This window comes from Helianthus annuus, chromosome 16 (genome assembly GCF_002127325.2).
Source record: "Helianthus annuus cultivar XRQ/B chromosome 16, HanXRQr2.0-SUNRISE, whole genome shotgun sequence".
NCBI lineage: Eukaryota > Viridiplantae > Streptophyta > Magnoliopsida > Asterales > Asteraceae > Helianthus > Helianthus annuus.
In genome coordinates this window covers 183,275,080-183,291,053 of record NC_035448.2, presented here as the reverse complement: position 1 = coordinate 183,291,053, position 15,974 = coordinate 183,275,080, and positions in this window count along the sequence as shown.

The window sequence follows — 15,974 nt, the reverse complement described above, 5'->3', positions numbered from 1 at the left end:
ACAAAACCATGGTTCCTCGACAGGGCCGGCTCAAGGGGGAGTGAAATAAAGCAAGAGCTTTAGGCCTCCATTTTCCTAGGGCCTCAAATTCTAAGAAAATATATTATATGCTGGTAATTTTAGCTTTGAGATTGTTAACATTGAGGTTTATAATCTATAATTATGCGTATACAAAGATGATATATGAATAATAGGATCCATAACATTTTTTTTCGATTACAAAAGGGCCCCAATTTTGCTATCCGCTTTAGGCCTAGAAAAATTTAGAAAATTTTGAGCCGGCCCTGTTCCTCGACGTCGAGATATTGTTGTGCACGACCTTCTGCACTCTGTCTAGAAAACCAACAACTTCAAGAGCAAGGAAATCAAAAGTATCAAAGGCAAAGATAATTAAGACATGTTGATTCTCAAAGCTTTTTCATGATTAGTAATTTTCCCTGATTTGCCTTCAATACACCCTGGCCAGCCATGAAACGGTTTTCCCTGAGCTCAACAATGGGTGATACTCTGGTAAGCTTTTCATTTTGATTATATTTTATATAATAAGTCATTTTACCGATAAAGATTATATAGATTTGTATTTTTTTATTTAACCCGTGCAACGCACAGGTTTATAAGATTTTTTTTCAATATAACAAATACAATGATCGCTCAAATACACATCACCAATATGATAAAGTAAATCGAAGTTCACATATTTCATTGTAGAAAAAGCATCTCTTAACGCTTGTTGTAACGATGAGTAAAACGAGAGTGAACTTCAATACACAATCATAAATGGAAGGTGTTTCTTTGTTTCAACTATTAATTGTACAATACTATATAGATTGTTCATGTTAGCAAATTTTGCTTCCCCTTTCAAGTTATAAATTTAGGTCGGGAGTTCTAAGTCCCTTTTATCATCTTCATCAAAATCATATGGATACTCTAAGCTAATCATGGTATATTTGTTATAGCGAACCCACCAAATTATTACATGGACTCAACTTACTCATACAAATAAGCAATTCAAATGTGACCTCGTTAAAACAGTTTACAAACTCTTATATTGCATATTAATTATTAAGCATCGTGTTAAAACAACCATAGTAATAATATGTTATGTTTGTTTTTGTCTTTGCTTCTTTGGGTTCATGTAATAATCATTTATGTTTACCATTTTAAGTTATATTTTTTTCTTTGTTTACAGCCTCATAAGAACATACTCATATTGTTTCAACCGCAAATGTTATAGTATACTCATAAACTACATAACTTTGAGGTTTTGGTTGAAATAGCTTATCCTCTAAACGATAGTAGACGTCTCAACAAAATTTTCAATTGAGTTTTAGTTTGAAATTTGACTTGTGAATGGGGGTAATAAAAAACGCCGCTCTCTCAACTTTTTATCAAGTTATTTTTTAGTGGTTAAATGTTATTTGGTGGGTGTTTGAATGATTAAAAGTTTAAATGCCTAAACCTATGGGTAGTGTTTGCCCACCGCTTTGAGCACAAGACTTAGGGTGATGGTTGTTAAGTTTTGAAGAAATACGGAACTAAGTTTAGTGATTAATTTGGTTTATTTTTTGATCATAAAGGTTAATCTTCTTAATGTTTCTTGAGTTGATGCCTTGGTCTTCCTGCAAAACACTAAGCACCCTGTTAAGCTCGTTAAGAGGAGGGAAATAGGGGGTTCTCCTCTTAACCACTCTCCGGCGTGAGAATAAGTATGCGTTTTGAGAAAATAAGTGTGTGATTAATAGTGAGAGAGCAGAGAACAAAATAGAATTAACCTGTACATGAAGGTCCCTATTTATAGCCGGAGTAGTGTAGAAGGAGATGGGCAGATCGCGTTGGGCCTGGAGTCGACAACAAGGTATATCCTTTTTGTCTCTTCTGTCATGGCCGCTAGCGTTTCTAGAAGGTTAATGGAGCTGGCACACCTTGAGTGGAGCCACGTGTCTTGGTTGTTGTCCTTGTTGTCTCACTGGCATCAGCAGGTGAGTGGAGATCATGGGGCAGATGTCGCCGCCCTTTGATTGGTGCCACGTAGGCGTCCTTGTGTACCTTCTTGTCTCTTGCACGATTGCTAATCGTGTAGCACGATAGAATACAGACTGTTAGACGCTGATTGGCCCATTTCTCTTCCACTCAGGGGCGGACCTAGTGTAGTCCGCGGCGTAGCCCGGGCTACGGCTCAACTTTTATCCGGTAGTGTAATCAAATTTTTTTTTTCGATTTTTATACTAAGGACACCCCTCAACAACAACTAGGACACCTCTAAAAAAAAATTTAGCCCAAAAAATACTGATTATATTGGCCCAAATAACCATGGAAGGAAAACAAAGAAAAAAGATGAAGTTGGTAAAGTTTCTTTGTTAGCGTTGAAGTGAAATAAAAAAAAAAGTTGCAGGTTTTGATACAAGAAAGGTTTCTTGAGGAGTACATCTTGGGAAGATAAGTCTGAAAGTTAAAAGTTAATTTAATTTACCTTTCAATTCCAAAAAATACATTTTAATTCTTTCTTTAAAGAAACAATCTAATATAACCTGTTAGGTGGGGTGGGGATGGACTATTAAGGAATTTGTGTTGTGTATAAATATTGAGAAGCAGTTTCATTATATTCAACAATTAGTATGCCTTGTAGCGAAATTCGGTTTACAATCTTCTTGCTCCAACGCACAGTCTTCATTTTTTGCGTAATCGATCGGCCCCTTACGTAAAAATTAAAAATAAATCTAGCCCGGTCTAAAACCTAAAAACTTATTGTCAATATTGATTCATAAAACATAGCTCAAATGTGAAATACTCAATATGGATTCATTAACCTAAATACTAATAACATTAAAAAAACTAGTTTATATAATTTAATTCTTTAAGGCCTAAGTGTCTTTTTTTGGCTGGACCAGGACACTTGATTTTCAAGATTGGCCCTGCCCCGTAATATAGGTAAAAAAAATTCTCTATTCTATAAATTATATAAACACACGGTAAAAAAATTGGGATACCCCTGAATATTTATTCTGGTTCCGCCACTGCTTCCACTCGTACCTTTCGTATTGTCCAGGATGGACCCGCGCTTCTGTCCTCGTGCGGCCTCTAGGCACATCAACATAGCCGGCGTAAGGTCCATGGAGTGAGGGTTTTCATCCCGTATACTAAGTGTAGAATCCGAGCTTTAACTTTGCTTGGGCCTCGCGCGCGACCTAGGTTTTACCTATTTAGTCGGCGCGGGGTCTAGTAAGTTTGTCAGATTGATGTGGTAAGAGTATGGTCTTACGCGCGACCTGATTGATCAACGCGGCTTTTTGAAACCATACCCCTTCAAGTTTGTAGTCATCTCTATTTGACAAATAAGTTTTCATAGATGTAAATGCATTTTTGCCTTTTTGGTAAAAGCATACTGATGTGTGTAAAATGCAACATATAAAACACATCAATTAAGGCATAAAACTAACCCTTTTTAAGTACTAATGTTGGAAAAAGAGTGTTTTTGTCTTCCTTTTGTATTTTCAGGATGAAATGAGCTCAAAATCACAAAAGAAGCAAAAAGACCACTAATTCTACCATAAATACAAGAAAAGGAACAAAAGTAGACTGCCCGGACCCTCAACGGCACCTCCAAAAGCAAAAAGGAAGAAACAGAGAACACGCCCCGTGTCCAGCGAACACGGGGGCGTGCCCAGGAAGCAGCAGAAAAGACAAACCAGTAGAAGCTTCCATTGCCCACCACGGGGCCGTGTCCAGCGAGCACGGGGGCGTGGTGAAAGTACAGCAGGCGCATTAATTGTAATTCGCAATTACAATTAATGAGGAGAGAGAGTGTCAGGCGGGCACGGGGCCGTGTCCAGCCTTCTGTTCAGCCTATAAATAGAGGAGCTTGGCTTCATTCTCTCTCATCCCTTGGCACACCACCTCTCTCACACCTCATCCACCACCCACCACCACCATAACACCATCATCCACCACCATCATCCATTGTCCATCGTAGAGTGTGTGAGTCGTCTCGGGATCCAAGATTGATCGTAAGAGTTCTTGACAATCAAGGCCATGTTTGCCTAAGTCTCTTACATCACTTGGTGAAGACAAGTGTTTAGTATAATACTTTTTATTTTTAATCTTTTGCACTTTTTATTTGGTTTTGTATTAATGACTTTAATAACTAGTTACTTATGTTGAAGGTGATCTTTCCTTATCGTTTGTCCGTGGTGTCTTGGCATTATTTTACTGTCTATATAAAATAAAAGATTTTCATCATTCATATCTCCACGGTCTATATGGAGGTATGTTGGCTACCTGGTCGGGGGTTAAGGGAACGGTTTGGTAAGGGTCTTGCCCTTGTTCAGCGTTTAGAGGTCCTGCTTGGGACCTGGGTCAAATTTAGTAGGATCTCCTTCAATGCCCATAGGTATTGGATGGCGGGGATCCAAACTCTTTGACCCCCTCATAAGTTAACTACTATTAATACTATAACCCGGCTATTTAGGACTGTATCCCTGCTGACTCAGACTACTTAGCCGAGGGTAACGTCACCGCCAAAAGCGGGGCCTACCATAATTTGCATTAATAACTTAATTCATTATCTTTCAATAATCCGACCCTTTAGGATTGTATCCTTGCTGACTCAAACTACTGGGTTGAGGGTAACGTCGCCTTCAAAAGAGGGGCCTACTACAATAACTAAGATAATCTCTTAAACAAGTGCAAAAGTGCGAAAATAATCAAAGGTTATACTAATACACGTGTCGGAACCAAGTGATTCATCTTGTCTATCTGTTTTTATTTTATTTTTATTTTCAGCATTTAGTTAGTTTTTAATTTTTCTTAGTTTAAAACATTTTTCTAACTTTTTGATTTGATTAGACGTTGAGGATAAACCGGTATTAAAAGCTCTTGTGTCCTTGGACGACCTCGGTATCTTACCAACACTATACTACGTCCACGATGGGTGCACTTGCCCATATGTGTGTTTAGTGTTAGTGAATATCGTGTTTTATAAATTTAAAACTTGGCTGGAAGTGTAAAAAGGGCTTAAATATACATCAAAAATATATACACACTGACACGCATCAAGTTTTTGGCGCCGCTGCCGGGGACACAAGGATTTTAAGAAAGCTTAAAATCGACGGCCTAATCAGTTTTTCAAAACCTTTTTAAAACGCGCGCATTTTTCTGCATTTTAGTTTAGTTTTGCATTTACAGTAGCCTGAACACGGGCCGTGCTCACTGAACACGCCCCCGTGCTGCATATTTTTAGAGTAGATACCCAGATACAGAGTCTGAACACGGGGCCGTGCTCGCTGAACACGCCCCCGTGCTCAACGTGACCAGCAACTTTAATTAAAACGCCCAGATACAGTCCCTGAACACGGGGCCGTGTCCACTCAACACGGGGCCGTGTCCAGCTTCTGTTTCCGTCTTATTTTTGTTTTCTGGTCCCGAGACTCAGTTGTGGTCTGTTGAGTGATTCTTATGGATCAATACTCAAGAGGTTACAACTACACCTATGATGAGGATGATTATAGGGGTAATTATTGCACTAGTTGTCGTAACACACGCTCGGTTCAATATAATACTTCATATCAACCATCCAATTCATACAACCATTATGAGGAGCCCAGGTACGAGCCATCAACTTCATACACATCCTATGAAGACCAAAGGTATGAACCTCCTCCCTCATACTCATATTTTGATGAACCAAGGTATGAGCCATCATACTCATACTTTGAAGATTCAACATATGAGCCACCACCTTCATACTCTTATTATGAGGAACCATGGCGTGAACAACCCACCTCATATGAGTACTATGAAGAACAAAGTTTCGACCCTTATCCATCATATACTTACAATGAAGAACAATGGTGTGAACCATCTACTTCATATGAGTACTATGAGGAGCCAAGGATCGAACAACCGGATTCAAGCTTTGAGGATCCAAATTCTTTCAATCTCACCGAAGTGACCAATAGGATATTAGAACACATTAAAACTATCGAACGTTGCATAAAAGAATCTCGCGCAAGGGAAGAGGAATCTCGCGCAAGAGAAGAGCTAAAAAATGATAATAACGTAGAGATAGTTGAAAGTGTAAAAATGGAAGAACAAGAAAGTGAAAAACCGACACATGAGTTAAACAACGAAAATGGTGAGTCCGATAATGTTAAAATTCAAGAAGAGTCTAATTTTGAAAAAATTAACCTCTTGTCACCTACTTTCGAAAACCATTGTTTAATAACCCCTCATGCTAAGTTTTTAAAAGAGTTAAACACTAGTGCTAAAATCAAAGACTTAGTAAGCGTTAAGTTAACTAATGATCAAACCTCGCTAATAAAAGAAGACCCTTTTGAAATTGACATTACACCGGTTCCATGTTTCTTTCAAAATTCATTTATTAGCAATATCACCATCGATAAAGATCTTTGTGTTAACATAATGCCTAACTACATTTTTGAAAAATTAAGTATTAGTGATTTTTCTCCACTTCAAATACCCATTTTTCTATCCAATCGGAAAGTAATAAAATCAATCGGTGTAGTTGAAGATGTTTTGGTTCAAACAAATCAAATGGTAATCCCAACCGACTTCGTCATCTTAGATGACGCCCCCTTAGTCTTGGGAAAACCTTTTGTACAAACTCATAGAGCTTTGAAAAACCGGAAATTCAACAATCTACCTCTTCAATTAGGGGCATTCAAAAGGGGCATAGATCTTGAGCGCTCAATGAAATATCCTTTTGGTAACAATGACCCCCTAATTGAAGATGAAGCTGAACCGCCCGATACAACCAACGAAGAGGACCACTTTGTCGAAGAAGAGATAGCCATAGAACAAACTTTTAAGGTTCTTGATCTAGATGAGCCACAAAATAAAGTGTCTTCTAAAGACCCACCCATTGAGCTCAAAGAACTTCCTAAAGGTTTGGAATATGCTTTTCTAGGCAAAGAAGGTAGTTTACCCGTAATTATTTCATCTAAATTAAGTAATATAGAAAAAGAGAAATTAGTTAACTTACTTAAAAAACACAAAAACGCGATCGCTTGGAAGCTTGTAGATATTAAAGGAATAAGCCCTTCCATGTGTACGCACAAAATTTTAATGAATGATGACTACAAGACGGTAATTCAACCACAACGAAGAGTGAACCCCAATGTTCAAGAAGTGGTTAAGAATGAAGTCATCAAACTACTCGACGCCGGACTAATCTACCCTATCTCCGATAGCCCGTGGGTAAGTCCCGTTCAAGTAGTCCCAAAGAAAGGAGGTATGACGGTAATAACTAACGAGAAAAATGAATTAATACCAACGAGAACCGTCACAGGATGGAGAGTCTGTATAGATTATAGGCGATTAAATGAAGCAACTAGGAAAGACCACTTTCCTTTACCCTTCATTGATCAAATGTTAGAAAGATTATCCGGTCATAAATTTTATTGTTTCTTAGATGGTTTTTCAGGTTACTTTCAAATACCGATAGCACCAGAAGACCAAGAGAAAACAACTTTCACATGTCCCTACGGAACTTTTGCATATCGACGCATGCCATTCGGTCTATGTAATGCGCCTGCAACATTCCAACGTTGTATGGTCGCCATTTTCCATGATATGATCGAAAAGACAATGGAAGTCTTCATGGATGACTTTTCCATCTTTGGAGACTCATATGACCAATGCCTTGATAATCTTGAACGAATGCTATCCCGATGTGAGGAAACTAACCTCGCCCTTAATTGGGAAAAATGCCATTTCATGGTAACAGAGGGAATAGTACTCGGTCACAAAATCTCAAGCGAAGGAATGGAAGTTGATCGAGCAAAAATAGAGACTATTTCTCGATTACCTCCTCCATCCTCCGTGCGAGCGATCAGAAGTTTCCTAGGACATGCCGGATTTTATAGAAGGTTTATCAAAGACTTTTCAAAAATTTCAAGGCCTCTAACAAAATTACTTGAAAAAGATGCACCCTTCATCTTTGACAAGGAATGCAATCAAGCATTTCTAACCCTCAAGGAAATGCTAGTCAATGCACCTATCATGATAGCGCCAGATTGGAAATTTCCTTTCGAAATCATGTGCGATGCAAGTGACTTCGCTGTTGGAGCAGTCTTGGGACAAAGAAAAGAAAAACATTTCCACCCAATCTATTATGCTAGTAAAACTCTTAATGATGCGCAAGAAAATTATACAACTACAGAAAAAGAATTACTAGCGGTGGTATTTGCTTTTGATAAATTTCGTTCTTATCTTGTTCTTTCTAAAACAATAGTCTATACAGACCATGCAGCCATCAGGTACCTTTTCAAGAAGCAAGACGCAAAACCCCGTTTGATAAGATGGATTCTACTCCTCCAAGAATTCGACATTGAAATCAAGGACAAAAGAGGGGCAGAAAACACTGCTGCAGATCATCTCTCACGCTTAGAAGACCCAGCTTTGGAGACAACCAGGGACGAGCAAATCAACGAAAAATTTCCCACGGAATCCTTGGAAATGATAGAGAGTAGACAAGAACCATGGTATGCCGACTACGCTAATTTCTTAGCTAGCGGTGTAGTCACCAAAGGATGGCCACATCATCAAAGAAAGAAATTCTTTGCTGATGTAAAGCATTACTTTTGGGAAGACCCCTATCTTTTCAAAATGTGTGCTGATCAGCTCATCCGAAGGTGTGTCTATGGTAATGAAGCACGAAGAATTCTCCATCATTGTCATGAAGGTCCATACGGAGGACATCATGGTGCCGCAAGTACCGCACGAAAGGTATTTGATTCAGGATTTTACTGGCCGACCATTTACAAGGATGCTCAAAACCTTGTAAAGACATGTGATGCATGCCAAAGATCAGGTAATATTTCTTCCAAAAACGAAATGCCTCAAAATGGCATTCTCGTCTGTGAAATCTTTGATGTGTGGGGACTCGATTTCATGGGACCTTTCCCACCTTCAAAGGGAAACAAATACATACTTGTGGCAGTAGATTACTTGTCTAAATGGGCAGAGGCCGAAGCTCTTCCAACAAACGATGGGAGAGTGGTGGTAAAATTTCTGAAAAAGCTGTTCTCTCGTTTCGGGACACCAAAGGCTTTGATAAGTGATAGAGGTACCCATTTTTGCAATCATCAACTCAAAAAAATATTAACAAGGTATGGGGTCTATCACCGGGTCTCAACAGCATATCATCCTCAAACAAATGGGCAAGCCGAAGTGACTAATCGAGGTTTAAAACGAATACTTGAAAAAACCGTAGGAATAAATAAAAAAGAATGGGCCGATAAATTAGACGACGCTTTATGGGCTTTTCGAACTGCTTATAAAACCACTATAGGCACAACCCCATATAAACTCGTCTATGGAAAAAGTTGCCACTTGCCAGTAGAAATCGCTCACAAAGCCTACTGGGCAATAAAAAACGTAAACTTAGATTTAGAAGTTGCCGGTAAAAATCGATTTTGTCAAATAAACGAATTAGACGAACTTAGGAATTATGCATATTCTAACTCCGAAATTTATAAAGAAAGAATGAAAAATTTGTATGATAAATATATTAAATCTAATGAATTTCGGGTTGAAGACCAAGTTCTATTGTTTAATTCACGACTTCGATTATTTCCTGGTAAGTTGAAATCTAGGTGGTCAGGACCTTTCTCCGTCACCCATGTTTTTCCACACGGTGCAGTAGAAATTAAAACTCGAAATGGGACACCATTTAAAGTCAATGGCCAACGGCTGAAACTCTACCGAGGATCCATTGAGGATGAGGAAGAGGAGATCTCACTTCAAACGGTTAACGAATAAACTCGTACCCGACGTGTTACAAGTAAGTGTACGTTTAAAAACCGGTAAATCATTTTTCGGAAATAAGGGGCATGCACACGAGCACATGAAAAAAAAATTTTTCAAAAACTTCGCCCGGCACGGGGCCGTGTCCGCTGGACACGGGGCCGTGTCGAGGCGACTGACGGGATAAAACCCTCTTTTCCTATCAGTTACACCATTCCACACGCCCCGTTTAGCCGAAAACTCTCTGGTTAGAGGCGATTTTCTGCGGATTTTCAACGTCACCACCAAATCTAACAACGTCAAGGTATGATTCTATCTTCATTAGTAGTTAGATTAGTTACTTGCATGTAGTTAAAACATCAAAAATTGGGGAAAAATCTAGGGTTCTTCATGTTCATCCGGATCGAACTCAAAATTTTTGATGAAATTTGTTAGTAGTAGTTTAGATTAGTGTAGTAGAAAGTAACTAGGCAAGTATTGTTGATAGATTTGTCCGATTTCCAAATAAAACCCCACACCCTTGTTCTTGAACCGAAAAACACGAAATTGAAAGGGTAAACGGTTTGTTATGAGAAAAATGACACTTAGGGTTTCATTTTCGGGGGAAACCGCTACTATTGGGCTAAAAATTTTCAGGTTTTCGAAACCGGGACGAAAAATGGAATTTTTGGGTTACAGACGCCTGGACACGGGGCCGTGTCCGCTGAACACGGGGCCGTGTCCAGCCCACTGTTTACAGTTTCACTCTTGCTTTCCTTGTTTCGTACTAACTTTTTATGTATTCTTTTCAGATGTCGAAATTCACAAGGTTTAGCGCAAATGAACTGGATGCTAGGGCACGGTACGAGGTTCTACAAACACGACCGGAAGAGTACCCAAGGCGGGCGTGTACAGATTTGCTAACCATGGTGAACCAACTTGACCGCTTCAACAACATTGTGAGGGGTCCACTGCACGTCGCATTGACTGCCTGACTTCGGTCGGTCCATCAATGTACGATGGAGTTCTATAGCACCTTCATTTTCAACTCGAGGCGCGAACCGTTTGATCATGACGCGGTCGAATTTCGATGTGGAGGGACCACGTTTAGAACCTCCATGGCACAGTTTGGAGCCATCATTGGGCTGTATAGTGAAGAGGAAGCGGGGAATGAAGAGAATACAGGGGGGTTACGAGACTTGGATGCAACCGAACGCCAAGCCGCATGGGCTCAAATAGGTGAAGGAATCTACAACCCAAGCAGCACCAAAAGCACCAAACTGAGGGACCCGTTATACCGCTACATCCACAGGCTCCTCACGTACTCGCTGAACCAACGCCATGACAGTAGTGGCGTTGTTGGGTTGAAAGATTTGGTTGTCCTTCACTGCATCCACAACCAGAAGCCCCTCGATGTTCCTTACTTCCTACTGAGAAACATGCACTTGAACCGCCTTGCTTCCGCTCCTACACCAATCTTCTTCGGGGGATGGGTGTACCGTCTTTTCAAGCACTTCACGAATATCCCAAGGTCCTTCGAAAGGAGTCCATGGTCGGGACGGGTCGATTATCATATTTGCCGGGCCATGAACTTGCTTTATGAAGCGGAGGACGGGACGGTGAGCTTTCAGAGGACGCAAGGCTACGCATGGAACCCGCAGGAGGCTCTAGTTCTTCATGCACCACCTCCACATTTTCAATACCCACCCCAAGGCGATGCGGGCCAATCCTCCTCTCAAGGAGGCGGTTTTCCTAACTTTCAAAGTTTACATGATCTTTTGTAGGAAAACCTCATGTGCTCAAGGAACACCTACAACCTCGCCAACAACACACACCACCGGGTTGGAGCTATCGAACGCAACATTAACGATATACAAGATGATATCGGTAGCATCCGGGAGTACATGGCGAGGCAAGGGGGTGGAGGTGATGGTAGTGATGAAGACATGGAGTAGGAGGCTTGGAGGAACAAGGGGCTGGCTGGTGATGAGCCCACAGGTTTGAATGCCCTTCTTATCTATCAAACAATTCATGGCCTGCGTGCCATTTGTCGAACAATTTACTTTCCCAAACTACTTTTTATCTTTATTTTGTTTATGTTTGGATAATGCTTGACAATGGTAATTTAGGATGGTTTGTGCTTGGTTGGTTGGTATTGAATGATTAAACAGGTGCAATGCAAGGGTTAGGGTGCTAAACATTAGCACTTGCAGCCCTAGGATGAAGAAACCGGGAGAAAACCTTATTTTTCAGGCTAACAGACTGTCCACACGGGGACGTGTCCAGCCGACACGCCCCCGTGTCCATCTCCCAGATCTGCTGTTTGGCTACTGACCTGCAATTTTTTGCCCGACACGTGGCCGTGTTCACCCGACACGCCCCCGTGTCCACCTTCTGTAAGTTTTCGTTACTGGCAGTTCACCACGGGGTAAAAGCATACTGATGTGTGTAAAATGCAACATATAAAACACATCAATTAAGGCATAAAACTAACCCTTTTTAAGTACTAATGTTGGAAAAAGAGTGTTTTTGTCTTCCTTTTGTATTTTCAGGATGAAATGAGCTCAAAATCACAAAAGAAGCAAAAAGACCACTAATTCTACCATAAATACAAGAAAAGGAACAAAAGTAGACTGCCCGGACCCTCAACGGCACCTCCAAAAGCAAAAAGGAAGAAACAGAGAACACGCCCCGTGTCCAGCGAACACGGGGGCGTGCCCAGGAAGCAGCAGAAAAGACAAACCAGTAGAAGCTTCCATTGCCCACCACGGGGCCGTGTCCAGCGAGCACGGGGGCGTGGTGAAAGTACAGCAGGCGCATTAATTGTAATTCGCAATTACAATTAATGAGGAGAGAGAGTGTCAGGCGGGCACGGGGCCGTGTCCAGCCTTCTGTTCAGCCTATAAATAGAGGAGCTTGGCTTCATTCTCTCTCATCCCTTGGCACACCACCTCTCTCACACCTCATCCACCACCCACCACCACCATAACACCATCATCCACCACCATCATCCATTGTCCATCGTAGAGTGTGTGAGTCGTCTCGGGATCCAAGATTGATCGTAAGAGTTCTTGACAATCAAGGCCATGTTTGCCTAAGTCTCTTACATCACTTGGTGAAGACAAGTGTTTAGTATAATACTTTTTATTTTTAATCTTTTGCACTTTTTATTTGGTTTTGTATTAATGACTTTAATAACTAGTTACTTATGTTGAAGGTGATCTTTCCTTATCGTTTGTCCGTGGTGTCTTGGCATTATTTTACTGTCTATATAAAATAAAAGATTTTCATCATTCATATCTCCACGGTCTATATGGAGGTATGTTGGCTACCTGGTCGGGGGTTAAGGGAACGGTTTGGTAAGGGTCTTGCCCTTGTTCAGCGTTTAGAGGTCCTGCTTGGGACCTGGGTCAAATTTAGTAGGATCTCCTTCAATGCCCATAGGTATTGGATGGCGGGGATCCAAACTCTTTGACCCCCTCATAAGTTAACTACTATTAATACTATAACCCGGCTATTTAGGACTGTATCCCTGCTGACTCAGACTACTTAGCCGAGGGTAACGTCACCGCCAAAAGCGGGGCCTACCATAATTTGCATTAATAACTTAATTCATTATCTTTCAATAATCCGACCCTTTAGGATTGTATCCTTGCTGACTCAAACTACTGGGTTGAGGGTAACGTCGCCTTCAAAAGAGGGGCCTACTACAATAACTAAGATAATCTCTTAAACAAGTGCAAAAGTGCGAAAATAATCAAAGGTTATACTAATACACGTGTCGGAACCAAGTGATTCATCTTGTCTATCTGTTTTTATTTTATTTTTATTTTCAGCATTTAGTTAGTTTTTAATTTTTCTTAGTTTAAAACATTTTTCTAACTTTTTGATTTGATTAGACGTTGAGGATAAACCGGTATTAAAAGCTCTTGTGTCCTTGGACGACCTCGGTATCTTACCAACACTATACTACGTCCACGATGGGTGCACTTGCCCATATGTGTGTTTAGTGTTAGTGAATATCGTGTTTTATAAATTTAAAACTTGGCTAGAAGTGTAAAAAGGGCTTAAATATACATTAAAAATATATACACACTGACACGCATCACATACATTAGTTTTTCATTCCTCACTAATGAAGGGATAATTCTAATTTGGTGGATTATTCATAAAATTAATACGAGTTAGAACAATTAAGTTAGTTGAACATAAATATAGTTTGATTTATTTATTTAAATAGTTTGAATTACCGGTTTAACATATAGGTTCATCTATTTGGTTTGTTTTATTATTAATTTAGAGTTTGAGTTTGGTTAGGATAAGTATGAGTTTAGTATAAGTAGATGGCTAATTATGATTGGTGTGCTTTTGTTTATTAATATATAAAATGAGTCAAAAGAGTTTTTTCAATCTCATTGTTTTTATGATTGATCAAAGGTCTGATTTTCCAACAATTGGCAAAAGAGTTTGGCGGTTTTGAGAGTCGCTTTCAAGAAGGGGGAGCACCCCTCGCGGGGTTGCTAAAGGGGTGGCGTCAAAAGTAAATACGACAGTTGACGGAAAGGAAGTTAGCCACAACTCTTAGGTATGTTATCGTTGTTTTCTGATATATTTGTATGGTAAGCATGTATTTGTTCAAAATAAATGGGTTTGGCAATCGATTACGTGGTGGTGTGTGAATGTGTCTCAAATTTAAGTCTACGTGAGATGGATAGTTTGCATGGGCTCTTAAATTATAAAGAGTATTCTAGGTGGTTGGTGGATTATATGCTGGTCCAGCTAATTAGATGGCAATTTGTCTTAAACTGGATTCAATAATTGATTTTTTTTAACTGCGTGTCTTTTATATGCATCAAGATAAGGGCATAAGCAAAATACGTGTTAGTTGGAAATTTTGTGAAAATAGTATTTTTCACAAATATAGGAAAATGATTTTTTCCTATTTTGAACTAGAAATAAATATAATAAATTAAGCGGGTTTTATATATTTATTTGTGGGTTTGTGTTCTACATTGGAAGGGCTTCGCAACGAACTAAACCACGTCCAAAACGGAGCTAAGATGAATGAGATATCAATGCTCAAAGTTTGGTGTTTGAAACTTGAATGCTGAAAAAATGGGAAAGTAGCACCTTGTCCCACATCGGATGAGAGATGAAACTAAAAGGGGTATTTAAGTGGAAACTCTCCATCCTTATTGTTTCATGAAAGCACCCACTAGTGTACTCGTGAAGGGTGGCACCCTAACTCGCACTCGCACTCGTCCATACGCGCGTGTGGTGTGGGCGATGAGGCGCAATGTGGCGCACTTTGCACGCTCTCATCGCCGCGAGCCGCTTGAGAGCCGCCTTTGTATTTTTGACCGCGTGCGCGTGGTGGAGCACAAGGGTTGCAAGGTCCAAGTGATAGTGTTAGGTGATGTGGCGCATGACGTGGCAGTCATGCGCATGCGCGCATGAGTACACATGGCATGGGGGCGCGAGGTTGCGCATGGTGCATGTGCACTGAGGTGACGTGCGCGACGCACCAAAGTGAGCCAAAACGGCGCGATTGTGTGGCGTGCTCGTAGAGGTTTACAGGTGACGTGGCACACGCGCGCACGTGTGCATGGGACTGAGGCGCACGCGCGCATGGCAGTGAGCCAAATGGACGCATCGCGCAAGAGGGTGCAAACCTGCGCGCGCGCGCGCAGAAGCTTCCAGCAGCAGTTAAAGCTGTGCAGTTACGATTCAGCATTCGAAACTGACGTAGTTAATGCGTTTGACTGAGAATTTAATGACGAATTAAAGTGCATTGAAGACGTTTAATGCAGTTTAATTCTCCGATTAAATTCGTTTTTCAGTTTCTTCAAGACCTGCTGTCACACCCCTATTTTCCACGTATCACCGGTGGGCCCGGTGGGGAGTATCGTGACGTAGTTGATATCATCATAGTCAAACAACACAAATTTAAAATGCACAGCGGAAGCAAAAAGATAGATTTATTTCAACCAAATAAATATTGTAATATTAAGTATCACAACAATTGAAATAGATCCACAGGTGGATCAAAAGAAAAGGAAACTTGTTCAACAGATTTATTGCATCCAAGCTTGCGAGACTCTAAGAGATGCTAAGGAGAGGCCAGCCTATTACGCGTAGTACCTGCACTTAACCTTTTTGGGAAAATACGTCAGTTTACACTGGTAAATACAATTTAACTGACTCATTTTGAAAAGGTTAAAAATTGATTTGAA